Source organism: Bos javanicus, chromosome 2 (assembly GCF_032452875.1).
Source record: "Bos javanicus breed banteng chromosome 2, ARS-OSU_banteng_1.0, whole genome shotgun sequence".
NCBI lineage: Eukaryota > Metazoa > Chordata > Mammalia > Artiodactyla > Bovidae > Bos > Bos javanicus.
This window is the reverse complement of record NC_083869.1, coordinates 116,731,611-116,758,261: the sequence shown is the minus strand read 5'-3', so window position 1 is coordinate 116,758,261 and position 26,651 is coordinate 116,731,611. Positions and strand designations below refer to the sequence as shown.

The following is a 26,651-nucleotide window of genomic DNA, read 5'->3' as shown; positions in this document are numbered from 1 at the left end:
CCAGATAACCTAGAAGTTTATTGGTCTATTGAGATGTCGAGCTGAGAACTGAACTCAGTCTGGCTGACTCCAAAATAGCATCTCACTGATTAAATATGAATAGGAATAGGCAACGTGACATTTCAATTTTAGCTGAAGAACTATATTTTGATAGATGTTTTTATAAGTTAAAAGCAAAGTGACTGTATATCCCATTTTGCCATGCAAAGTACTGGTTCATACCTGTTGTCCCAACAAAATTGTTAATAGCTTCTCTTATTTTCAATATGTCCTAGTTTGGTAAGTTAAATATCTGCCCTATGTAAAACCCAGTCTCTTCCATGATAACATTTTTTTTTTCAAATCTTCTACTTCATCTCTGGCTTTTACTAACCAATAGAATAATCCACATGGATGACAAATGACCGAATAGCTTAGGAGATGCTGTATTTTATATGATCTATCTGGCAGTGTTACTGATGCTCCTCATCAAATGTTCTTCTTGGTGATCCACTGAGCAACTGTCTCTTTAAATGAACTCTAAAATTCTTATTATATGTGGAACTTTAATAAACATAGAAGAAAAAAGCCCAAAGATGGGTCTGGTTTAGCATCCTAGTTACGAAGATCACTTGTGTTCTCTTCCCTTGAGATTGAGATTAGTTAAAGATGCAGAAAACAAATTAGCAAAATTTAAGGAAAAATGCCTGGGCAAATGTTCTAAGTAAAAGAAAACGCAATCCTCCTGCGATCCCTGGGTAGGGAAGATCCCCTGGAGAAGGGAATGACAACCCACTCCAATTTTCTTCCTTGGAGAATCCCATGGACAGAGGAGCCTGGTAGGCTACAATTCATGGGGTCTCAAGAGAGTGGGTCATGATGAGTGACTAAACAACATTTTATATTGGAGTATAGCTGGTTAACAAACAATGTTGTGGTAGTTTCAGATGAACAGTGAATGCACTCACCCATACATATACATGTATCCACTCTCTCCCACACTCCCCTTCCATCCAGACTACCACATAACATTAAGCAGAGTTCCCTGTGCTATACAGAAGGTCCTGTTGGTTATCCATTTAAAATATAACAGTGTGTACAAGGCAAACTGAATGTTAACAGAACCGAACTTCTGCAGAATGAGGAGCTAAGCACTGTTCCTTCAGTACTCTTCCCTCCTACATGGACTTAACTCCAATTTATCCCCCTTTTAAGGAGAATTCTACATTTGCACTAGAACTTCTACGATAACTTCTAAAACTCCTCTAAGACACATTCTCTAACTTAAGGGAATCACCCAAATTTTAATTTTAAAAGCCAAAATGTTTCATTTTTGCATTGTGTATGATTGCACAACACCTCCATTTCATATGGTACCATTTATAAAAGGCAATTAGAATGCCATCTTTAGGCTATTATAATTTGAACCTTTGTTGTGTCAGAAAATTTCATATTAACTTTTTTTCCAGCAATGGAAATCTTTTTAAAAAATACTACTTTCGGCCTTGCTTACTTATATTTGTCATGCACAACAAATATAGTTATAACTGCTGTCAGCCACTGACAAAATGCATGGAGACTATATTTATTGCTCTTGGCTGCTAGTAAATTTTCTCTTTTTGTTTGTCTGCCAGTTCTCTTATTTGTCCATTTTATAAGAAGACATATTTTACTAAGTAAAAAACTATAGGTCCTGGAATTTTTTTCATCATTCTAAAGACATTATTTCATTGTAACTATTAAGTCAGCTGACAGTTCCACTGCCATTCCTTGGAAAGTAATACATGTTTTTCTTCTAGTTTAAAAATTTGGTTTCTACCTTTGATTTTCTGCAGTTTCACTAAAATGGGTAAGCATTTTTCTTTTTCCTACTTGAAATTTTCTAGGTTCTTGGCACTGTGAATTTTTCAATAGATCTGAAAAGTTCTCACCCATTATCTGTTTCATTATTGACTCTGTCTCATTCTTTTCCTCTTTCTTTATAGATTTCTGATTTAAAATATAAAAATGTTTTAACCTATCTTTTATATCTTTTAGCTTCAACTTCTCTTCATACTTTAATTTTGATTCTTTATTCTGTACTCTAATTTCCAATTCCTTAACTTTCTCATTAGCAGTGTCCAATTTTCTATTAGTTGCATGCATGGAGTTTTTTTTGAATGTTCATTATATGGGAATATTTAATATATACAAAATAATAAGAATCATAAAATAAATACGATATGCTTCTCATTCAATAGTTACCAAACATGGGCATTGTTGTTGTAAGTGTGTTTCTCCACCCCCTTTATTATGCAGTGACTTTTAAATTTCAGTTATTTTTTTATTCATAGTCTGCTTGTTTCCTTTTCAAATTTACCCTGCCATATTTTATATTTTTATGTTTTATACTAATATTTTAATGTCCTAGTCTCTCTTTACTAGGTTGCTTCTTTGTTTTCTCATTGATAAAGTATAATGGTAATTTTTTACTGCTTATTTGATGTTTTTAAGATTTAAAAACATATTTTATTCTTTGTATTTGGCTCTTTTCAACAGGAGGTTTGGTCCAGACTGCCTTCTTATTCACCAAAGTTGAATTCAGAAGAGGGAGAGATTATTTTTTAGTATTTACACAGAGGTTAAAAAATTCTAATGCAAAATATTCTCAAGTCATTTTTATTTTCTTTTCTGTTTCACTCATTCTCACTCTTGAAAAAGGAATGTATAAAGACTTTATATTTAAAATACTGTGAGATAACATATTCCAAGGGACTGCATTGTCCAATAATTATTTGGAAATTTTTTATATAGAGGTAAATTGGGCTTCCTGGTGGCTCAGACCATAAAGAATTTGCCTGCAATGCAGAAGAAGCAGGAGACAAGTGTTCAATCCCTGGGTCTAGAAAATCCCCTGGAGATGGGAATGGCAACCCAACCCACTCCAGTATTCATGCTTGGAGAATCCCATGGACAAAGGAATCTAGTGGGCTATAGTCCATGTGGTCACAGAGAGCCGGACATGACCTAGTACACCACCATGTAATGACTATTCACAATCATTTCTGTTGACAGTTAAAAGACAGTTCTAAGTGTAGCATTTATCATTTTGGGTTGGAAGTGTCATTAATCTTGTATCTGAGGTCTTGGTTTTATTATCTTAATTCTATTTCTGGTGTTCTCAGACAGAGAGAAGGTCTAAAACAGCGTTTGCCCCTATGGTCCAAGTCATGTTCTTAACTTCCTCTTATCATTATGATGAGCTTTTATTTAAATATATGTGTATATATTTTCACTGAAACAAATACAAGTTTTCCAAAGGCAGTACATTTTTTGTTATACCCTATAAAAATATATAAACATTTTACTTTCTGATTGGTGAAAACAGAATTCAGTTTTTTCTTCTGATATTGTTTGAATTTAAGCTTCTCATCTAATAAACATCCACAAAGCAATTAGTTGTGACAAGGTAGAAAATTTCCCTACTCAGATTGCTTCCATTTGCATGATACCTTTATTCATTTCATAAACTGTTTTAAATTGAGGATGTATTATTATTCAAATGATCTATTTTTACGTTTTTTTTTATGTTTTTGAATTGCAATCATTTTATTTCTTTACACTCTTTAAAGTAAGTTGACACTCTGAAATCTAAACCCGTCTGTAGTCATATCACAAAATAATAACCACCTCCCAGGTACATGACGGACCCACCTGACATCACATAAACCAAAAGCAAACACAAAGATCTCTTGTTTCCTCTGCAAGTGTCTTATTCTCTATCACTGCCGACAGAGCCATCACCTAATCACTACATATAAGGGGAGATTTATGAATCACTGTAGCCTGAAAAAGTGTTTTGGTAGCAGCAGATACGCAATTAACTGAATTTTCAGCAAAATCCTGAAAGGAAAAAATAAAAACCCGAGGCAACATTTCTCTGGCAATGCTAAATGTGTATGAAATTCTCCAACTTTTCTGTCTCATGCTTAAAACATATCACAGAATCCTTGAGAATCTGACCTAAGTGTCTTACTCTTGATTGTCTCCGTGTGTGTGTATGCTTAGTCCCTCAATCGTTTCCGACTCTATGACTCTGTAGACTGTAGCCCACCAGGCTCTTCCGTCCATGGAATTTTCCAGGCGAGAAAACTAGAGTGTGTTGCCTTGCCTTCCTTCAGGGCATCTTCCCAACCCAGGGATTGAACCCACGTCTCTTACATCTCCTGCATTACAAGTGGATTCTTTACCACTAGCTGGGAATTCTCTAGACATCTGAATATTTATTCTCTCTGTCTGTAAATGAAGCACTTTAACTTTTACAAATGTGTAATAAATAAGTAGTATTTAATGTTTATTTATTACATTTTGCAACTTTTCTAACAGGAGCATGGGGATTACCCAGGAACTTGTTAGAAATGCAGATTCTCAGGCTCTGTCCTGGACCCCCTGAATTGGAATCTGTGCTTTTAACAAGATCTGCAGGTATTTGCTTGACCTTAATGTAATTTCTGTCAATGTTAGGGAGAATTACTAAGATTCCATCTCCTTGTGGCAATGCAGGAGACCCAGGTTCAATCCCTGGGTCAGGAAGAGCCACTGGAGAAGGATGGTTACCCACTCCAGTATTCTTGTCTGGAGAATCCCATGGACTGAGGAGCCTGCCAGGCTGCAGTCCAGGGGGTTACAAAGAGTTAGACACAACTGAGCACCTAACAACCCAACAACAACATCTCCTTTCAGAGCAGAATGAATGACTTTGGCAGTGGAGCTAAAGAGGTGGGCAGAGGCTGGACAGTTGAGGATCAATGGAAAGAACAAGGCATGGCTTGGATTGGCCAAAAGTCTCTTTACTTTGTCCAGCAAGGGTCCTCTGGTCTAAGAAAATGTCCTCCATAATAGCAGTGAAACATATACATTACCATATGTAAAATAGATAACAAGTGCAAGTTTGATGTATGAAGCAGGGTACCCAAAGTCGGTGCTCTGTGACAACAAGGAGGTATAGGGTGGGGAGGGTGATAGGAGGATTCAGGATGGAGTGGGGCAGATGTGTATCTATGGCCCATTCATGCTGATGCATGGCAAAAAACTATCACAGAATTGTAAAGTAATTATCCTTTTAAAATAAATTAATTAACAGTACATTTAAAATAAACAAATTAATTTTAAAAAGAGAGAATTTGGTGACCTAAATAGGAAGAAAATCCAAAAAGAGGGGATGGGGGGTGGGGGGGTTGCTGCTGCCGCCACGGAGCTGCTACTCAGCGCGTTTTGTATGAAGATGGCGGCTCCCACCGTCAGCAAGGCAGCCTAGCCCTGGGCTGTAACAACAAGCCTGCGTTCCCGGAGCTGGATTTCAGGTCGGGAGCTCGGGTGGAGGAATTGAACAAACTCACCCAAGAATTTACGAAGCACGACCAGCAGGAATATGACGACCAGAGAGCACTGGAGATTCACACAGCTAAGGATTTCATCTTTTCCATGCCGGGAATGGTGCAAAAGCTGGACCCCAAACTGCCAGTGGCCAATGAGTACCTGCTGCTTTCTGGAGGAGTCCGAGAAGGCGTGGTAGACCTGTACTTAGATGAGCTTAATGTCTATGCCCAAGGGACCGACTATGATATGGACTTCACTCTCCTGGTGCCAGCACTTAAGCTGCATGACCGTAATCAGCCTGTGACACTGGATATGCGCCACTCAGCCTTATGTCTTGGCTGAGTCTTCAGCTCTTCGACGAGGGGACGATCAGTAAATGGAAAGACCGCTGCACCATCGTAGATCACGTCAACGGTTCCACCAACTACTTTTTCTCTCCAACCAAAGTGGCGGACTGGTTCTATGACTCCATCAGTATTGTCCTCTCAGAGATACAGAAGAAACCCCAGAGAGAGAAGCCAAAGGTGGAAAAAGTGGAAAAGAATGGGACCATCATCTCCATCATTCTGGTGTGGGGAGCAGTCACATGTTGTATGATATTGTTCTGGTGGTCTCCTTCAAAGGTTGGCCAGCAGTGGCCCAGATCTGGCTCATGGAGAACCACTTTTGGGATAGGAAGATCACTGAGGAAGAAGTCATCAGTAGTTTTACCTGGTACCAGCTTGCTCCTACAAGGGAAAGGACAATGAGTGGTGGCTGTCCTTTGCCAGGAGTGAGGTGCAGTTGAAGAAGTGTATCTCCAGCAGCCTCATGCAGGCGTCAGGCCTGCAAAGCCATCCTCATTAAACTCCTGTCCCGGCCCAAGGCTATCAGCCCCCTACCACCTGCTGAGCATGATGCTCTGGGCCTGCAACAGACTTCCCGCCAACTACTTGGCCCAAGAAGACTATGCAGCCCACTTTTGGCTGGGCCTCATCGATGACCTGCAACACTGTCTGGTCAACAAAATGTGTTCCAGTTACTTCATCCCTGAGTACAACATGCTGGAGCACCTGTCTGAGGAGACGGTCATGCTCCATGGGCGGAAGCTCCCTGCGGTCCGCTTAGACCCAGCAGAGCACTTGCGCACTGCCATCGAGCACATCAAGGCAAACAACCAGCTGACGCTGGAGCTCCAGAGGCAAGGGAGCACTACTAGCATCCCCTCACCGCAGTCCGATGGAGGGGACCTCAACCAGCCCGATGACCGTCTGGCCAAAAAACTGCAGCAGCTAGTGACTGAGAATCCGGGGAAGTCCATCTCTGTATTCATTAGCCCTGATGATGTCACAAGGCCCCATTTCAGAATTGACGACAAATTTTTCTGAGCATTTTTGCCGCCTGTTTTTTTTTTTTTTTTTGCTCTGGTTCTAAAACTCTCGTAATGTAGTGTGGTTAGTGATGCCGTCTTTCGTTTTGTTTGTTTGTTTGTTTGTTTGTTTTGTTTTGTTTTTTTACATATCCAGCCTGGATTGGATCTGTTAAGAACACATCTTAAGTTTCCTGGTTCTGCAGGATGGTGCACACTCTGAAACAGTATATTACTATTTCATATTCTGCCTCTGATTTTGCTGTTTACTTTTTGTAGTTATTATTTTGTTTTGGTGTTTTGGTTTTTTTTTTTAAGGAGAACTTGAGCCATAGATGAATCTCCCTTCTTTCTGTTTCATACTTGGTGCAAAATTGTTAATGGGAGTGGGGAATCTCTCTTCCTGGTACTTCAGGATTCTATGTTTTGTTTTGCTTTTCTTTGTCTTTATTTTTTTAATGAGTGTTCATCACTACAGATATTTGAAAATCATCTGAATCTGGAAACTACCTGGCGCATTAGCTGGATTTGTCAATACTTTTTTCGACCAGTGGCCAGGGTAATTTCTCCCTCTCTGCCAAACAATGTAGACTTTGAAAGTGATAATGCTACAAATTATGTTTGGAGCAACTTCACTGAATGTAATTGTCCTCAAATTGGAACTTTGGATGGTTTGGAAAATTGTCTTTGACAATTTTCCAAGTAGAATTAAGGTTTCCAAATGGTAGTTTTAGCATGTGTAATTATTTGAAGCCTTATTTAAATCCTATTAATGAACATACCACTATAATTGTTATTTGCACTAATGAAAACAACAACAACAACAAAAACAAAAAGAGGGGAGAAAAGTGAAAGTGTTAGTTGCTCAGTTGTGTCCGACTCTTTGTGACTCTGTGGACAATAGCCCAACAGGATCTTCTGTCCATGGAGTTCTCCAAGCAAGAATACTGGAGTGGCTTGCCATTCCCTTCTCCAGGGGATCTTCCTGACCCAGGGATTAAACCCAGATCTCCTGCATTACAGGTGGATTCTTTACTACTGGCTACCAGGGAACCCAATAAGAATGGATATATGATATGTATAGCTGATTCATTTTGCTGTACATTACAAACTAACACAACATTGTAAAGCAACAATGCTCCAATAAAAGTTAACTAAAAATAAAGAGAATGCGGAAGATGGGTGCTTACTTCTACTTAGTTCCTTACCACTCTTTGCAATTTTTGGAGCACTGTCAATTGCAGAAAGCTTCTTAAAGTTCCAGGGCACTTTGATCCTAACAATAAAAATGTGGTTCTTTATATACAGGTTTTGCCTCTCCCTATAGGTGGGCATATTACTGAGGATAGGACCCATGTTTTTTTCAAGTTTCCACTAGCCCAAGGATAATATTGTGCACATAGTAGACTATAATGGTATCCGGTCCTATCACTTCATGGCAAATAGATGGAGAAACAATGGAAACAGTGAGAGACTTTATTTTCATGGGCTTCAAAAACATGGAAGATGGTGACTACAGTCAGGAAATTAAAAGATGCTTGTTCCTTGGAAGAACAGCTATAGCCAACCTAGACAGCATATTAAAAAGCAGAGACATTAATTTGCTGACAAAGGTCCATCTAGTCAAAGCTGTGGTTTTTCCAGTAGTCATGTATGGATGTGAGAGTTGGACTATAAAGAACACCGAGCACTGAAGAATTGATGTTTCTGAACTGTGGTGTTGGAGAAGACTCTGGAGAGTCCCTTGGACTGCAAGGAGATCCAACCAGTCAATCCTAAAGGAAATCAGTCATGAATATTCGTTGGAAAGACTGATGCTGAAGCTCCAATACTTTGACCACTGATATGAAGAACTGACTCATTGGAAAAGAACCTGATGCTGGGAAAGATTGAAGGCAGGAAGAGAAGGGGACTACAGAGGATGAGATGGTTGGATGGCATCACTGAGTTGATGGATATCAGTTTGAGCAAGCTCCAGGAGTTGGTGATAGACAGGGAGACCTGGCATGCTGCAATCCATGGGGTCGCAAAGAGTTGGACGTGACTGAGTGACTGAACTGAACTGAACATATGTCAAGAGGCAGAAAAGAGAAATTTAAGAATCTAGAAGACTAAAAGACAGGAAGGAAAGAAGGGAGAAAGGAAAGACCTCACATATAAGATTAAAACTGGTAAATTTGGTCTAGATTAAGAACTTTACAGAAGTGTCAACATAAGTGACAAAATGTCAATAGAGAACGCTTAAAGGTACTATTTATTGAGCATTTATAATCTATGTTAACACTATGCTTTTATATATAATATGCCATTTATTCTCTGCACTAATCCTAAGAGGTGGACACTAGCATGAAAAACATCTCAAGAGACAGTTAAAGACAGATCCCAAGGCACCACACCTAGATCTTTGGATGTATTCAGAAAATGCTTAACGTTTGCCTGCAATCTGCATTTGAGGAAACATCCAAGTTGATTTTGATGCACTACACCTTGATGACTCACCTAGAACTTCAAATACTATTTACGTAATCTAAAATGATTAACATTTCTGGCAGCCACATCACAGTTTTCTCATGTTAATTTTGCTGTCAGTCAGAATACAAGTTCTTTCTGCACTAACTACTTTCAAGACAGGTCTGTCTCCCTCCAGTTTCATATTTGTACAGTTCAAACTGAAAACTGCAATGAATAATCATACAGCTATTTCTTATTGGTTTCATCTGGTTAATCTAGTCCTGTCTGTTGAACTTTTTGGATATTTATTCTATTGCACCATGAATTTATTATCTTTTTTAAACTTAGATCGTCCACACATTTGATAAGGGTGTCTCCCATTTGTATGACCATACAGATAGCCACAACGTCGTGATCACTCACCTAGAGCCAGACATCCTGGAATGCAAAGTCAAGTGGGCCTTAGGAAGCATCACTACAAACAAAGCTACTGGAGGCAATGGAATTCCAGTTGAGCTGTTTCAAATCTTGAACGATGATGCTGTAAAAGTGCTGCACTCAACATGCCAGCAAATTTGGAAAACTCAGCAGTGGCCACAGGACTGGAAAAGGTCAGTTTTCATCCCAATCCCAAAGAAAGGCAATGCCAAAGAGTGTTCAAACTACAGCACAATTGTACTCATCTCACACGCCAGCCAAGTAATGCTTAAAATTTTCCAAATGACACTTCAACAGTATGTGAACTGAGAACTTCCAGATGTTCAAGCTGGATTTATAAAGGCAGAGGAACCAAAGATCAAATTTCCAACATCCACTGGATCACCAAAAAAGCAAGAGAGTTCTAGAAAAAAAATCTGCTTTATTGACTATGTCAAAGCCTTTGACTGTGTGGATCACAACAAACTGTGGAAAATTCTTCAAGAGATGGGAATACCAGAACACCTGACCTGCCTCTTGAGAAATGTGTATGCAGGTCAGGAAGCAACAGTTAGATCTGGACATGGAACAACAGACTGCTTAAAATAGGGAGAGGAGTACATCAAGGCAGTATATTGTCACCCTGCTTATTTAACTTCTATGCAGAGTACATCATGAGAAATGCTGGGCTGGAAGAAGCACAAGCTGGAAGCAAGATTGCTGAGAGAAATATCAATAACCTCAGATATGCAGATGACACCGCCCTTATGGCAGAAAGTGAAGAAGAACTAAAGAGCCTCTTGGTGAAAGTGAAACAGTAGAGTGAAAAAGTTGGCTTAAAACAACATTCAGAAAACTAAAACCATGGCATATGGTCCTATCACTTCATGGCAAATAGATGGGGAAACAATGGAAACAGTGAGAGACTTTATTTTGGGGGGCTCCAAAATCACTGCAGATGGTGACTGCAGTCATGAAATTAAAAGACTCTTGCTGCTTGGAAGAAAATCTATGACCCACCTAGACAGCATATTAAAAAGCAGAGACATTACTTTGCTGACAAAGGTCCATCTACTCAAAGCCATGGTCTTTCCAGTAGTTATATACAGTTGTGAGAGTTGGACCATAGAGAAAGCTGAGTGTCAAAGACTTGATGCTTTTGAACTGTGGTATTGGAGAAGACTCTGGAGAGTCCCTTGGACTGCAAGAAGATCAAACCAGTCAATCATAAAGGAAATCAGTTTGGAATAATCATTGAAAGGACTGATGCTGAAGCCAAAACTCCAATACTTTGGCCACGTAATATGAAGAACTGACTCATTAGAAAAGACCTTGATGCTGGGAAAGATTGAAGGCAGGAAGACAAGGGGATGATAGAGGATGAGATGGTAGAATAGTATTATCGACTCAATGGACATGAGTTTCAGTAAGCTTTGGGAGTTGCTGATGGACAAGGAAGCCTGGCATGCAGCAGTCCATAGGGTTGCAATGAGATGGACACAACTGAGTGACTGAACTGAACTGAACTGAACTGAATAAACCTCCAATGATAAAAGGGTAAAGGACAGAATTCTGTAACTCATTAGCTCAGTTCAGTTCAGTTGCTCAGTCGTGTCCGACTCTTTGTGACCTCATGAATTGCAGCATGCCAGGCCTCCCTGTCCATCACCAACTCCCGGAGTTCACTCAAACTCACCTCAAACCTGTCCATTGGGTCGGTGATGCCATCCAGCCATCTCCTCTTCTGCCGTCCCCTTCTCCTCCTGCCCCCAATCCCTCCCAGCATCAGAGTCTTTTCCAGTGAGTCAATTCTTCGCATGAGGTGGCCAAAGTACTGGAGTTTCAGCTTTAGCATCATTCCTTCCAAAGAACACCCAGGACTGATTTCCTTTAGAATGGACTGGTTGGATCTCCTTACAGTCCAAGGGACTCTCAAGAGTCTTCTCCAACACCACAGTTCAAAAGCATCAATTCTTTGGCACTCTCAGTGGGCAAGAGCTTTTATAGATGGACAGAAGGGGCTACATGAAGAAACAGCACAAACAGCTCTGGCTGTCATCTTGGAATTGGTCAACTCTCACATCCATACGTGACTACTGAAAAAACCATAGCCTTGACTAGATGGACCTTTGTTGGCAAAGTAATGTGTCTGCTTTGGAATATGCTATCTAGGTTGGTCATAACTTTCCTTCCAAGGAGTAAGCATCTTTTAATTTCATGGCTGCAATCACCATCTGCAGTGATTTTGGAGCCTCCGAAATAAAGTCTGACACCATTTCCACTGTTTCTCCATCTATTTCCCATGAAGTGATGGGACCAGATGCCATTATCTTAGTTTTCTGAATGTTGAGCTTTAAGCTAACTTTTTCACTCTCCTCTTTCACTTTCATCAAGAGGCTTTTTAGTTCCTCTTCACTTTCTGCCATAAGGGTGGTGTCATCTGCATATCTGAAGTTATTAATAATTAAGCAGGGCAAAGGCTAATAGAGGTTTGCCAAGAGAACGTACTGGTCATAGCAAACACCCTCTTCCAACAACACAAGAGAAGACTCTACACATGGACATCACCAGATGATCAACACTGAAATCAGATTGATTATATTCTTTGCAGCCAAAGATGGAGAAGCTCTATATAGTCAACAAAAACAAGACCAGGAGTTGACTGTGGCTCAGATCATGAACTCCTTATTGCCAAATTCAGACTGAAATTGAAGAAAGTAGGGAAAACCACTAGACCATTCAGGTATGACCTAAATCAAATCCCTTATGATTATACAGTGGAAGTGAGAAATAGATTTAAGGGCCTAGATCTGATAGAGTGCCTGATAAACTATGGACGGAGGTTCGTGACATTGTACAGAGGACGGGGATCAAGACCATCCCCATGGAAAAGAAATGCAAAAAAGCAAAATGGCTGTCTGGGGAGGCCTTACAAATAGCTGTGAAAAGAAGAGAAGCGAAAAGCAAAGGAGAAAAGATTAGAGGCTTCCTTAAAGGTGGGTTCATACCTATTTGTTGAGAATCTTCAGTTATGGCTATTCCACCAACTATAGAGTTACCTATTTCAGCTTTTCTGCAGTCTTTATTTCTCTAGTGGGTTAGGAAAAATGGCATACTTTATTAAATGCCTTGACTTGCTGACCAAGTTACAATATTTCTATTTCTTTCCCCTTTTGTACTATTAATAGTGAAGGAAATTATAGAAAAGGAGGTTTGTCTGGGATTTTGTTCAGTACACATTTTTGAATACTAGTCTGTGTTTTGTCACTGTCTAGTACTTAATGAACACATATACCAGAGATAAGGTTCTTTCCTTTTCTCCTAAGTAGTTACAAAGAATCCATTTAATAGCACTTTCTAGAATTGAAGTAGACAGTGCAGGTAACACAGTGCTTCCCCCTCATCGGGCTTTCAATTGGCTCTCCACGTAGTTTTAGGTACTCCACGGAATTGTGAAGAGGATCATTTTAATAGGAAAAGCTGACAAAGGGAATTCTTGTGGAAACTTAGGTTATGTACTTTAGACACATTCTTTTTGCTCCAAATTAACACAGGGGTCAAATTAGAAGGGACTTTGGATACCAGGCATGCAAGTCTAGTGACATTTTTTCTATTTTCTTCAACTGTTATTTAATGATTTTAGAGCTCTTTCTCCTCTATTATTGTTGTTTTTCAGTCACTCAGTCATGTCTGACTCTTTGGGACTCCATGGAATGCAGCATGCCAGGTTTACCTGTCCTTCACCATCTCCCTTTATCTTTTATAAACATAGCCAATATTATCTCTAACCATGAGACTGTCAGTTTCTTAAGGAAAGAGGACTTGTTTTATTCTTTTAAAACTCTAGGACAGTGCTTTGTTCAGTGTTAGGAAAAAAGAACAAGAATTACTTGAAGAGTAAGAAATTTTAGCAGACATCTGAGAGATGAGAAGGTCAGAGAACCAAGAAAAAGTAAGAAAATTATGGGAGAGAATTGTACTGGAAATAAAGTAAATGATAGAGCTTAAAATTTTGCCTTGGGTGCACTTGGAACTCACTACAGTGTCATAGAATTTAGAACACATAAAGTCATTGAAATTGCCCAGTGTTCAGCCTTTCACAAGCAATGAGAAGGCAATTTGATTGTAGAAGCTATCAAATGTATCTTGCAAACCAGAATTTAATCCAAAGGTGAAATTAATTGCTTGCTTAACTATATGCCAGGTACTCTGCATGTATCATTGAAACAGAGCAGGACCCTATGATCCTTACCTTCTGTGTCCTCTGACTGCCTTTTACCACTGGGAAACTTTAATCAAAGAATAATTGTAATCATGGCTTCCCCAGTGGCTTAACAGTAAAGAATCCACCTGCAGAAGACAGAAGAGAAGCCAGTTCAGTCTCTGGGTCAGGAAGATCCCCTGGCGGAGAACATGACAACCCACTCCAGGATTCTTGCCTGGAGAATCCCATGGACTGAGGAGCCTGCCAGGCTACATTCAAAAGGGGCAAAGAGTCAGACCCAACTGAAGCAACTGAGCACGCGTGCAAACAAGTGTAATAAGAGAAGTGAAAAAAATGAAGAAGCAAAGAAAACAAGCCTACGGGACAAAAGAGTAATAGTTTAGTCAGTAACCAAAGTCAACGACCTTTAGTTCCTTCTCAAAGGCTATAGGTAATATTCTGAACCATATTCTCTGAGTTGTCTTCAAGAGTCTGAAACCCTCAACAGGTAGAAGAAGTTAACTGTGAGTTGTCTTATAGAGTCTCATCAGGTGGAAGAAATTAACTACATGATGACCAAACTGTAGCTGTGACACAAGATGCCACAATTCCTAGAATTAGCTTCAAAAAAATGAGAACAATTTGACCCTGGAGCTGAATATTAATTGTATTTAAAATAAACAAGATGATGCTAGTCAGACCACTGATGACCAATTCCAGGATGACAGCCAGAGCTGTCTGTGCTGTTTCTTCATGTAGCCCCTTCTGTCCATCTATAAAAGCTCTTGCCCACTGACTGTCAGTGGAAGAGAGTCAGCCTTTGGACAGAAGTCCACCCTCTCCATTGGCTGCTGGCATCTGAAATAAAGAAAACTTTTTTTCCCACCATCTTTGCCTCTTTAATATCTTTTAGTGGCAAGCAGCCAGGCCCCACTTTTGGTAACGTGATCTCATATTTAGTGGGCAAGATACCATCAAGTGATTATTGTGAAAGTCACTCAGTCGTGTTAAACTCTTTGTGACCTCATAGACTGTAGCCTGCCAGGCTTCTCTGTCGATGGAATTCTCCAGGTAAGAATACTGGAGTGGGTAGCCATGCCCTTCTCTAGGGGATCTTCCCAACACAAGGATCAAACCCAGGTCTCTCACACTGTAGGCAGATTCTTTACCATCTGAACCAGGGAAGCCAGTGAGAGGAAGAAAGCACAACATGGAGATAATGGCCCAAAGTGAGTGGTGGAGCAAGGCAATTCCAACCCCTTGGAGTTTCCCCACACTCTCAACCTCTCAATCTGTGCTCCTCTGCACTTAATACATGAAACTTAATATGAACAATCTTTAATGCAATATCACAAGGAACTTATATTTCAGTCAGTTGTAACTGCTTATTCTTTGACTCAGCCTGATTAGGCTCTTGTGTGTTATTTACATCGAGAGTGGAAAAATGCATTGTCTTAGGGTGTTGGGATCATTTCACTGTTTAGAAGACCAAATCTGCTACAGTAAAAAAAAAAAAAAAAATCATTACACTTAACAAAGAGAAAGTTTACGCGGCAAATAAAAATACAGTAGTACTGGTTAATGTAATTAATATGAAAATATATATACATACATATGCATATATATGTATATAATTATCATTTACAATCAATTAGACCCTCAAAGTCATTATTCTAGTGATAGGTGCACAAAAAGATAAATACTTCAAGATAGCCTTGATGAAAATTACAACAAAATTATACACAAATACGCATGTTTACAATTACCTCTTTCAACATTACTTTTGGTACTTTTAGTGTAATCTGTTAGAAATACATACAAGCTATTCTTAAAAAGATCCAAATATACTAGGAATTAAAAAAACAAAATAATAAGGTTAAACTAGTCTGATTCAACAATCTGATGGTTCAATAATGAAAATTCTCTAGTATATGAACTCTGATGATAAAAACAGTTAACCAGTCAGGAGTTCATCATGGAAAAACACTGTGGTGATTGTTCTCCTTTCCAGAACTCTTAAAACGCTCTTAGCTTAAAGTGGACAGCTATTTCAATGATACTGCATTTGCTTCTGGAGAAGCATGCATCAACAACATAATTAACATGCCCAATTGAATATGCATTATGTACTCACTGAACATACTGTCTGAAAACTAATTTAACTCAATATGTTGTAGCAAAAATCTAAGTATATATGTTAAATACTAATAAACATATTAGTAAAGCCAACTTTGAAAAGTTGAAACCTGAATCTTTATGCCTAAACAAAAAAACAACTTTTACTTTACCTAATCAATCTTTTCACAACACAGAGGGAAAGGATTTCTGTATAGTCTGATGGATTTATCATACAGTTAGCCTTGTCCAGGGTAAAGATTTTAGTTTGGTTTGTCTATATCAAAGAAGTTAATTTGCTCATTACATAAATAGCATTTTACCCTGGGGAAGCATTGTAGTTTTTGACTGCTCTCAGATGGAGGTTCATGACATTGTACAGGAGACAGGGATCAAGACCATCCCCAAGAAAAAGAAATGCAAAAAAAGCAAAATGGTGTCTGAGGAGGCCTTACAAATAGCTGTGAAAAGAAGAGAAGCAAAGGCCAAAGGAGAAAAGGAAACATATACCCACCTGAATGCAGAGTTCCAAAGAATAGCAAGAAGAGATAAGAAAGCCTTCCTCAGAGATTAATGCAAAGAAATAGAGGAAAATAATAGAATGGAAAAGACTAGAGGTCTCTTCAAGAAAATTAGAAATATTAAGGGAACATTTCATGCAAAGATGGGCTCGATAAAGGACAGAAATCGTAGGGACCTAAAAGAAGCAGAAGATATTAAGAAGAGGTGGCAAGAATACACAGAACTGTACAAAAAAGATCTTCATGACTCAGATAATCATGATGGTGTGATCACTCACCTAGAGCCAGACATCCTGGAATGTAAAGTCAAGTGGTCCTTAGAAAGCATCTCTATGAACAAAGCTAGTGGAGGTGATGGAATTCCAGTTGAGCTACTTCAAATCCTAAAAGATGATGCTGTGAAAGTGCTACGCTCAATATGTCAGCAAATTTGGAAAACTCAGCAGTGGCCACAGGACTGGAAAAGGTCAGTTTTCATTCCAATCCCAAAGAAAGGCAATGCCAAAGAATGCTCAAACTACCACATATCTATACTCATCTCACACGCTAGTAAAGTAATGCTCAGAATTATCCAAGCCAGACTTCAACAGTATGTGAACCATGGGCTTCCAGATGTTCAAGCTGGATTTAGAAAAGGCAGAGGAACCAGAGATCAAATTGCCAACATGCAAGAGAGTTCCAGAAAAACATCTATATCTGCTTTATTGACTATGCCAAAGCCTTTGACTATCTGGATCACAATAAACTATGGAAAATTCTGAAAAGATGGGAATACCAGACCACCTGACCTGCCTCTTGAGAAATCTGTAGGCAGGTCAGGAAGCAACAGTTAAACTGGACATGGAACAACAGACTGGTTCCAAATAGGGAAAGGAATACGTCAAGGCTGTATACTGTCACCCTGCTTATTTAACTTCTATGCAGAGTACATCATGAGAAACGCTGGTCTAGAAGAAGCACACACTGGAATCAAGATTTCCGGGAGAAATACCAAGAACCTCGGATATGCAGATGACACCACCCTTAAGGCAGAAAGTGAAGAAGAACTAAAGAGACTCTTGATGAAAGTGAAAGAGGAGAGTGAAAAAGTTGGCTTCAAGCTCAACATTCAGAAAACTAAAATCATGGCATCTCGTCCCATCACTTCATGGAAAATAGATGGGGAAACAATGGAAATAGTGAGAGACTTTATCTTTTGGAGCTCCAAAATCACTGCAGATGGTGAATGCAGCCATGAAATTAAAAGATGCTTGTTCCTTGGAAGGAAAGTTATGACCAACCTAGACAGCATATTAAAAAGCAGAGACATTTCTTTGCCAACAAAGGTCCATCTAGTCAACATTATGGTTTTTCCAGTAGTCATGTATGGACATGAGAGTTGGACTATAAAGAAAGCTGAGTGCCAAAGAATTGATGCTTTTGACCAGTGGTGTTGGAGAAGACTTGAGAGTCCCTTGGACTGCAAGAAGATCCAACCAGTCCATCCTAAAGGAGATCAGTCCTGGGTGTTCATTGGAAGGACTGATGTTGAAGCTGAAACTCCAATACTTTGGCCACCTGATGTGAAGAGCTAACTCATTTGAAAAGATCCTGATGCTGGGAAAGATGAAGCCAGGAGGAGAAGGGGACGACAGGATGAGATGGTTGGATGGCATCACCGACTCAATGGAGATGAGTTTGAGTAAACTCCCAGAGTTGGTGTTGGACAGGGAGGCCTGGCGTGTGTGGTCCAATGGGTCATGAGGAGTCGAACACGACTGAGCAACTGAACTGAAGTCCAGAAATACACTAACAATTACTGAATTGTACACTTTAACTGGATAAACTGTGCAGCAGGTGAAATATACTCAATTAAACTGTAAAAAAATAAGGTTAGTTAATGAAGACAACGCATGAAAAAGTAGCCATATGGAACAAAATGAAGGAAGGAAGGGAGAAAAGAAAGATGGAGGGGAGGAAGAGAAGAAAGAAGGAAGTAATATACACTGGATTTAGTTTGGGTGGAACAGACAAGTAACTGGAAAAGAAGACCATGTGGTGAGAAAATGTTAGTTTCCAGTTTAGAGATTGATTCAAAGGTGCTTATTGCACTACCAAAATAAACAAACATATTTTTTAAAGGTAGCTCTTTTTGATGAACAGTGATGATATTGGACCACAAACCAAGGATTTTGATGAATCCAATTCTGTTAATCTGAGGTCCAAAAAATAAAATTCATGATTTGAGAAAAAGAAAAGATAGAAGGAGGAAAGCCCTTGAAAAGACATGAGAATATAGGTGCCAAAACTTATCAACATTAATCTTTTTTTACACTTAAGATTTCCATTAATGCTGGAACAGCCAATGAGGATAGTAAGCAATTAATAACTTCAACGTAACTCTAAAGAGTAGTTCAAATGCTGGACGCATAAGCCAAATGACATGAATTAAGTAAATTTCTCAATATTCTCATTGGCAAAAGAAGATCATTGGACTGAATGATTTATGAATTCAACACTAGCTCTAGGATCTGATAAATCAGAGGCATCTAAATGCCATCTCTTCTAGAATGTTATTTTTTTTTTTATTAAGGTGTCTTTATCCCTATGACTGGTAAGCAGAGATGTCATTCTGGGTGATCATGTGTTTACATGCTCACCATATGAAAATACCAACAAATACAAAAAACCAATTTTGTGCCCCATAGAGCTGATAAATATCAAATTTCCAAAAGAAAACAATTCAGCTGTAATGTGAGAATTTAATTGTAAATATTGTTTTATTCTCTCTGGATTTTTTGTCTATCAATAATAGTAATCTGACTAAATGATAATGAAGAAAGAACACTGAAAAACATTTCAGAAGGATTTTATAGAAAATTAAGGTTCAACATGGACTAGAAGAATGAGATCAGATTTTTTTAATAATTACTGTTTGATATTAACTTTTCCATCAACATTGATTAATTGTAAGTACAAAGGGGGAAATTAGTGGAATATTGGCCTGTTTTACAGCTAAGATTAAAATTAACAGCTGGAGTGTTGGTGAGGTAGTCATGTTCCTTGGCAGCAATCTTATTATTCATTTAGGAATGTCATTTAAAAAGTTGCTAATTGACGACTAATGGTGTACGGGCTCACTGCAATGAACATATCACTTCATATCATGATGAGTCTATGTTCCCAACTAAAGGTACCATGTGGTCTAGTGATCATATCCGGATATAAGTGAGTGCCGGCTTCTTAATTGGGCTGGCTTTAAGACAAAAATATAATCAAATAATTGTAGAACATTAGAGTTGGAAATAAATTTGTGAAAATGTTTCATTTTATAAATGAGAAAATTGAGGTTCAAGATGGCTAAATAACTTCTCCTCGATCATTTAATTTGGGATGATCTAGGATTGCAAATATCTTTAACTCTTTATTTGTTGTTATTTATTACAGAGACTATAACAGACCACTATAATTATTTGCTGCTGCTCCTGCTGCTGTTAAGTCGCTTCAGTCATGTCCAACCCTGTGCGACCCATAGACAGCAGCCCACCAGGCTCCCCCGTCCCTGGGATTCTCAAGGCAAGAACACTGGAGTGGGTTGCCATTTCCTTCTCCAATGCATGAAAGTGAAAAGTGAAAGTGAAGTCGCTCAGTCATGTCCGACTCTTAGCGACCCCATGGACTGCAGCCTACTAGGCTCCTCCATCCATGGGATTTTCCAGGCAAGAGTACTGGAGTGGGGTGCCATTGCCTTCTCCATAATTATTTGCATTCTTGCTTTGACAAGAAATATTTATTATTTGCATCAACTCTGAATTCTTAGAAAATTTTATTTCTAAACATTTGTTCATCAATTATCCACCCTTAAATGCTACACTAAACAATCCCTGAAAATGCTGAACGTAAACTTGCTTTTCCCACAATATTTCTTGTCAAAGCAAGAATTGCAGCAGGGAAAATTAAACAGGAAAGAGTTTATTCAAGGCTACTTCAGTAGGAAAGTCCAGACCCTAGTCTGAGCTCAATTCCACTGTTAAGAGCGGGGGAAAGAGGATTGTGGGTCTGTGTTTGTTAACTGGCTTTGTCCAGAGGAAAAGTGAACCTTTTCATTTATTAAAAAAGGCAGCTTTTTAACTTGGAGATGGATGAGCATGAAAGTTAGACTCCCATCTTTCCACCAAGACTGAGAGACAAGGATGCTATGCTCCTTGATAATTATGTTTCAAACTCCTAGTTCTTGATAAAGATGTTCCTGAGTTGTAAAACTAACAAGTGGCTTCTGAATATATTTTTATCTCAAAAGGGAGGAGAGTTTATAATTTTTCAGTTTTTTAAAGTGGGAAGATGGAGGGACCTCTGTGGTTAGACCAGCTGAATTCCAGGCTGGAATGAGAGAAGGGTCATGGGAATAGAGGCTGGAGGAAGCCTGTCTAAAGCTTAGTTAAGATGAGTAAAACTTTGATGCCATCTTGGTCAAGCCCAAGAGTGGCTCCTCAGAGTAAGCTGATGTAATTTTTTACATGTTAATTATGTCAGGAACATCCACAATCAGCCAAAATGATTTAAAGCATGAATAGAATCACACTACCCTATGAAGACTTATGTAGAAAAAAAAAAAAGGCTTAGGCAATCAACTTAGGCTTCAGACATTTGGAAGAGTCTATGTTCTCTTCTCACACAAAGAACCAACATTTTCTCTGTATCTTGTGGTGGAAGACACATTATAACTGTGCTAATTCTACTCTAGTCTCTAATTCTTCTAATCTATAACTTTGCACACCCTGCCTCCAGACTATTTTTCCCCTTATTTTCCACTTCAGGACCCCAAATTTATTTTCTTCACCTCAACACAATCATTGTCTTTAAAAATAAAACTATTAGAAGAACTAGGAGTGGTCCCACCAAGGAATGGAATGACCATATTTGATGAGAGTGATTCTTATTTCTTATTCCTATTTCTGCTTCTGGTTAGAATTGTATACATTAAAACATTTGCAACTCTGTGAAAACTCAAGTTCTAGATTTCCAAAAATTTTAGAACATTTTGGCAATAAAACCTCTGCCACCATTTTTAGTCTTTCCTTTAAATTATAGCTTTCAGATAAAATGGTGATTTTCAAATTATTCTTATTGCTAGCATTTTATCATCCTTTAGTTTTTGCTTATGGATTTTGATAATTTATACTAAATTTAACTTTCTCTAATTTTCTGTAATTTTTTCTTTAGAATTACATGAGTGATTAATCTTCATTTTTATCAAAAATTATTAATTGAATGGACAATTTTTGAAAAAAATGAAAATGCTTTAACCAATAGAGTATTGTAATAACTAATTAAATTATTTAATAACTCTAAAACACTGTTAGATAAAATGTCATGCTTGAATTATCTTCTATATCCTTGGTTCCTAATCATTTTCAAGTAAAGAAGCAGTTGTTTATTTCCCTTCTTTATGTTTACCCTAGTAGGGATTTGACTTTCTGTTCCCAAGACAGTGAATCCAGCCTGGATTTTGATTGTTCCACTGAGCAAGGTGAAATTAATGTGAAGCCTCATCAAACAGCTATAGCACAAATATGGGAGATTGAAGGCACATAGGGTCCAGCGTAGGGGGAAATTGATGACGGTGATGGGAGGAGAGGCAGAGAACATACGGGAGAGACTGGGGGGAGGAGGAGAGGCTCAGAAGAGAGCAGCAGGGTGATTGGCTAAGTCTCATCAGCCCCGGAGGATCATGACCAGAAACTGCCATCTGGATGGAAAGGCCACCTAATGGAATTCCTGAGTGGAAGAGTCATACCTGAACTGTCATCTCTACACCTGTGTGTGTGGAAACTTTGGCAAGTGATGGTGGGCTGGGTCAGTCACACAACTTGGGCACAAAGGGGTCTTGATCAAAATTACCTTGAAGCACTGGTCATCAGGTTTTGCTGCAGCTTTGTTATTAGGTGACATGTAGCAGTGCCCTCCAGAAGCAGAAGAAAACCATGGGATGGTGTCAAAGAGGAAGAGAAGAATATGTTGGTGGTTCCGTAATTTCATAAACTTTCCTCTTTGATTCCTTAAAACTGTAAAGAAGGGTAGTGGTCCCCAGAGCAGACAGTGCCTGGGACTGAGGTTTTCCTCAGGGAGACTGAGGAAAACCAAATCTGCATATGGTTAAATCCAGGGTTCTTCAGTAAAGTTAGCCAGTGAAGCCAAATCTGGTCTCCATATCCCAACACTGAGTTAAATCTCAGGGCCAGAGTTTTGGGTGAACTGGTAAAGAATAGCATTATTGTTTTGCAGGCAAAGGGGGCCACAGCAGGGTAATAACCTCCAAATCTGTGTCTCCCATTGTGGATAAGTTAGTGGGAAGAGGACATGATCAGCTTGTGGACAAGCTTCTGACTTCTTGGTGGTATGGCAATTGGGAGTCAGCATCATCAACCTTCTGGTCCCAATCTGTCCAGGGTCTCCTCGTGGGCAGCAAACCATTAATTTCTCTCACTTTGTGGAGGTTTCATTACTGGCAAAACAGTTCAAAGCTACTGTTATATACATCCCTTGAGAGGGAGCCAGGACTTCACCCCAAGGCTGCACTACTGTTTCTTTTGACTGGTCATCCCTTCCCTGATTAGCATCCGTTTAGATCTGCTCTTGCAACTCAGTGAAGGTTAGAGAGGCTGAATGAAGCCAATTTCCTGTAATCGAGAAATCGGGGACACAGAAAGGCTTTTGTGCCCAGGAGAGCTCTGCAAAGTGCTGCTTGGTATCACTGGGAGGCCTAGCTTATTGGACCCACAAATTAGCACAAACTCTGTTTTGATTTTCCTCCATGATCACCACTCCAAGCAATTAGTCTCTTAGGGGGACAAAATTAAGGTCAAGAAAGACAGAGACTAAGAGACCCAGAGAAAAAAATCATACACTGTGAAGTCTTTAAATTGAGTATTTTTGAGTATATCCAAGTAATTAAATCAAACAAACAAGAGATATTTGATGGAGTGTCCTAAAGCAGTTTTTCTCCTAAGCTGACTCTCAGATTAGCATCTGATTGAGTGCCCTTTATTTGAAAGGGCATTCTTGAAAACACCTGTCAGTCAGGAGCCAGGAAGTGAGATGGGAGGACTGGAAGCCAAGAAGTGGAGTCAGTGATCAGGTGTCACTGCAGATACCTCTGTGGACGTCTGGGAGGTGCTTTGAACATGCTTGAGCAATCTCTCCTAAGAGACAGGAAATTTAAGGTATATATCCATGAAATTCTCTGTATTGGTTAAGCATTGCTGATAGTGAGAGGGTAACAGGCAGGAAGGCCAGGGGTCTCCAAATGGAGGAAATAGCTTGCAAGTGTCAGACATTTTTATCTCTCTTAAGGGGCAGGAGGAAACAAACTAGCAATATTTTTTCCTTCTCTATACAAATTTAAAGGGAGGTTTCTCTTAAAATACTGTGTTGCCATAAAGACACCTGGTTTCGCCTGAAGTTAGCTATTCTCAAGCCTAGAGATAACCAATGCCTTTTTCTTATGGAAATGTTCGTCTTAAGCTATGCTAATGTGCTATGCCTTTACCCCAAACTCTGTCTCCAAGTCGGTTCCGCCTCTTGGCCCAGAACCTACTTGACAAACCAGTATGTTATACTCAGATATTGTTCCCCTAATCTATGTAAATGAAACTATTTGTATGGTGGTCTGCCCTTCTTCAAGATTCAAGTTAATCATTTTATGGCCCAGGATAAACCATTTGGTGCCAAGATTATCCCAAAATGCATCTTATGGGTGAGCAGCCTGGTGCCATTCTGAATTTTAAGACATTCCTTTCTTTCATTAACAGACTGCTAGTGACTATATAACATCCAGCTGAAGACTAGCAGGGGGGTACTCTTTCTGCCCCCTTCTGATGCCTATGTCAGAAGCTTTCTCTATCTCCTTTATACTTTAATAAAACTTTATTACACAAAAGCTCTGAGCGATCAAGCCTCGTCTCTGGCCCCAGATTGAATTCTTCTCCTCCGGGGGCCAAGAATCCCGGTGTATTCGCGTGATTCAACAACAACCTTTCAAAAGGAGAGTTAACCCCCTGCACTTCCTACTTGTCTTGAATAGAGGCTGAGCGTTTTTCTGCTGGCCAGAGAAATCTCTCAACTGGAGTCATAAGAGTTTGCCATCAGGGGGTTGCTCAGTCATTCTGTCACATCAGACTTTTTGTGACCTGTGAACTGTAGCCTGCCAGGCTCCTCTGCCCATGGAATTTTCTAGGCAAGAATACTGGGGTGGGGTACCGTTTCCTACTCCAGGGGATTTTCTGAGCCAGGGATCGAACCTGCATCTCTTGCATCTTCTGCATTGGCAGGAGGATTCTTTACCACTAGCACCACCTGGGAAATGCATTAGGAGGTTGGGATGGGGCAAAAATAATACTACTGATAGGAACAGAGTGAAGGGACAAAGTAAGTGATTAAATAGTTAATCCCACTAGGGGATTATGAATAGGAAAAAAAATATGGGAGACCCCTGTAAGTTAATGATTACTCAAAAAACAGATTTGTTTAACCACAAAACCAAGCAGCCTTGCTCAGCAAAAACACCATGCAGTAGAAGCATGAGACAAGCCCCAGAACAATAGGACAGTGGTGGCATGACACCTACAGCCTGCCCAGTGAGCTCAGTAAGTTAATGATCCCTAGGACGTGCCCTCTGCACACATAAAAAAAAACAACAGCAACAATATTTGTGGATCTAGTTCGACCTTGTTAAGGACAAGAAAACTACCCCCTACTCAACCTGGAGGAGAAGCTGATGATGGACACTAGATGTCTACTCAAGAAAGACAAAGAAGTTCTTTCTTCCCCTACTTTTTCCTTCATATATATGAAACTGTAGCCCAGTAAGTTCTCAGGGTACAGCATTTTTGCCCACCCACTTGTAGACCTCACAAGCACCCTGTTCTAACAAATCACTCCTTATCTATCACTTTGTCTCTCGCTGAATTCTTTTCTGCATGGAGACATAAAGGACTGTGGTACCAGACCTCTTTGAAGCCCCCTGAAATGGTGCTAAATGGTTTCACTACTGCAAACAGGAAGACAAGGCAATTGATAAAGAAATATTGAAAATAAAAAACAATGCAGACATTGAAAAAAAAAAAAAAGATGGACAAGAAAAGGTTTGTACCAGACCCAACTAAAGAACAAGTTAATTTAATGAATTATAAGTTATTTGTAGGTTGTGTGTGTGCATGCCAAGTCACCTCAGTTATGTCTGACTCTTTGCAACCCCATGGACCGTGGCCCACCAGGCTCCTCTGTCCCTGGGATTCTCCAGGCAAGAATACTGGAGTGGGTTGCCATACCCTCCTCCAGGGGCTCTTCCTGATCCAGAGATCAAACCTGTGTCTCTTATGTCTCCTGGGAGACATAAGGGTTCTTTATCACTACCACCACCAGAGAAGCCCTCTGGGTACTCACATATTCCATCGAATAGAAACTATGCAAATCAAAATATGAAGAGATAATACTAAATTTGTGCATTAAAAGAGAGAAACTTCTATTGATAGCAGGATGGAGGAAATTCCAAAAATAAATAAATAAAAAATCTGAATATAGTATTTCCAAATATTTATTTTTAATGTCACAAAGGAGCTGACAAGTTAACAAGGCCAAAAGCTAAATGAAGACAGTGACCCAAAGAGGCAAGTAAAGACTGAAATCTGCTTTCCCCTTGGGAGAATTTGTCATACTGGGTAAACTTGAATTTCAGTTATTACAGCCTCATGAGCTATCGGGGCTAGAAACAAGTCCAGATGGAGAATGCTATAGGCAACAGTCTCAGTGTAAGGGGAACTAGATATAACCCTTTCCTTTCCCACCGTACCATCCCATTTATTCATCGATTCATCCATCATCCATCCTTTTCTCATGCACACACCTACCAGAAGACTGTAGAAAACAAAGCAAACACGTAAACATAAATTACAAAAAAATAACTTACTTGTTAGGAGCTTTGGCAATCAGTGAGATACTGGAGGGATTTTCTTTTCCTAATATAATTTGTGACTACAAAAAAAAAATTATATTTTTTCTCATATGATTTTGCAGCTTGAATTTATAGTAGCTGGGTGATCCTGAATGACTTAAGCCATTAACTTAGCTTAAAGTAGTCCTTCTGCATGATTCCACTTATATGAGGTATCAAAAATAGTCACATTCATAGAAGCAAAGAATCAAATGGTGGTTACCAGGAACTGGGGATAGGGAGGGGATGAGAAGTTGTTAATCAGCTGATATAAAATTGCAGTTATGC

The 26,651-nt window shown here is 39.3% G+C and overlaps 1 pseudogene; it reads left to right on the top strand.

Annotated features, from left to right (window-relative positions):
• Positions 1–5,236: 5,236 nt before the first annotated feature.
• LOC133235852 (nucleotidyltransferase MB21D2-like) lies at positions 5,237–6,717 on the top strand (annotated as a pseudogene).
• The last annotated feature ends 19,934 nt before the right edge of the window (positions 6,718–26,651 follow it).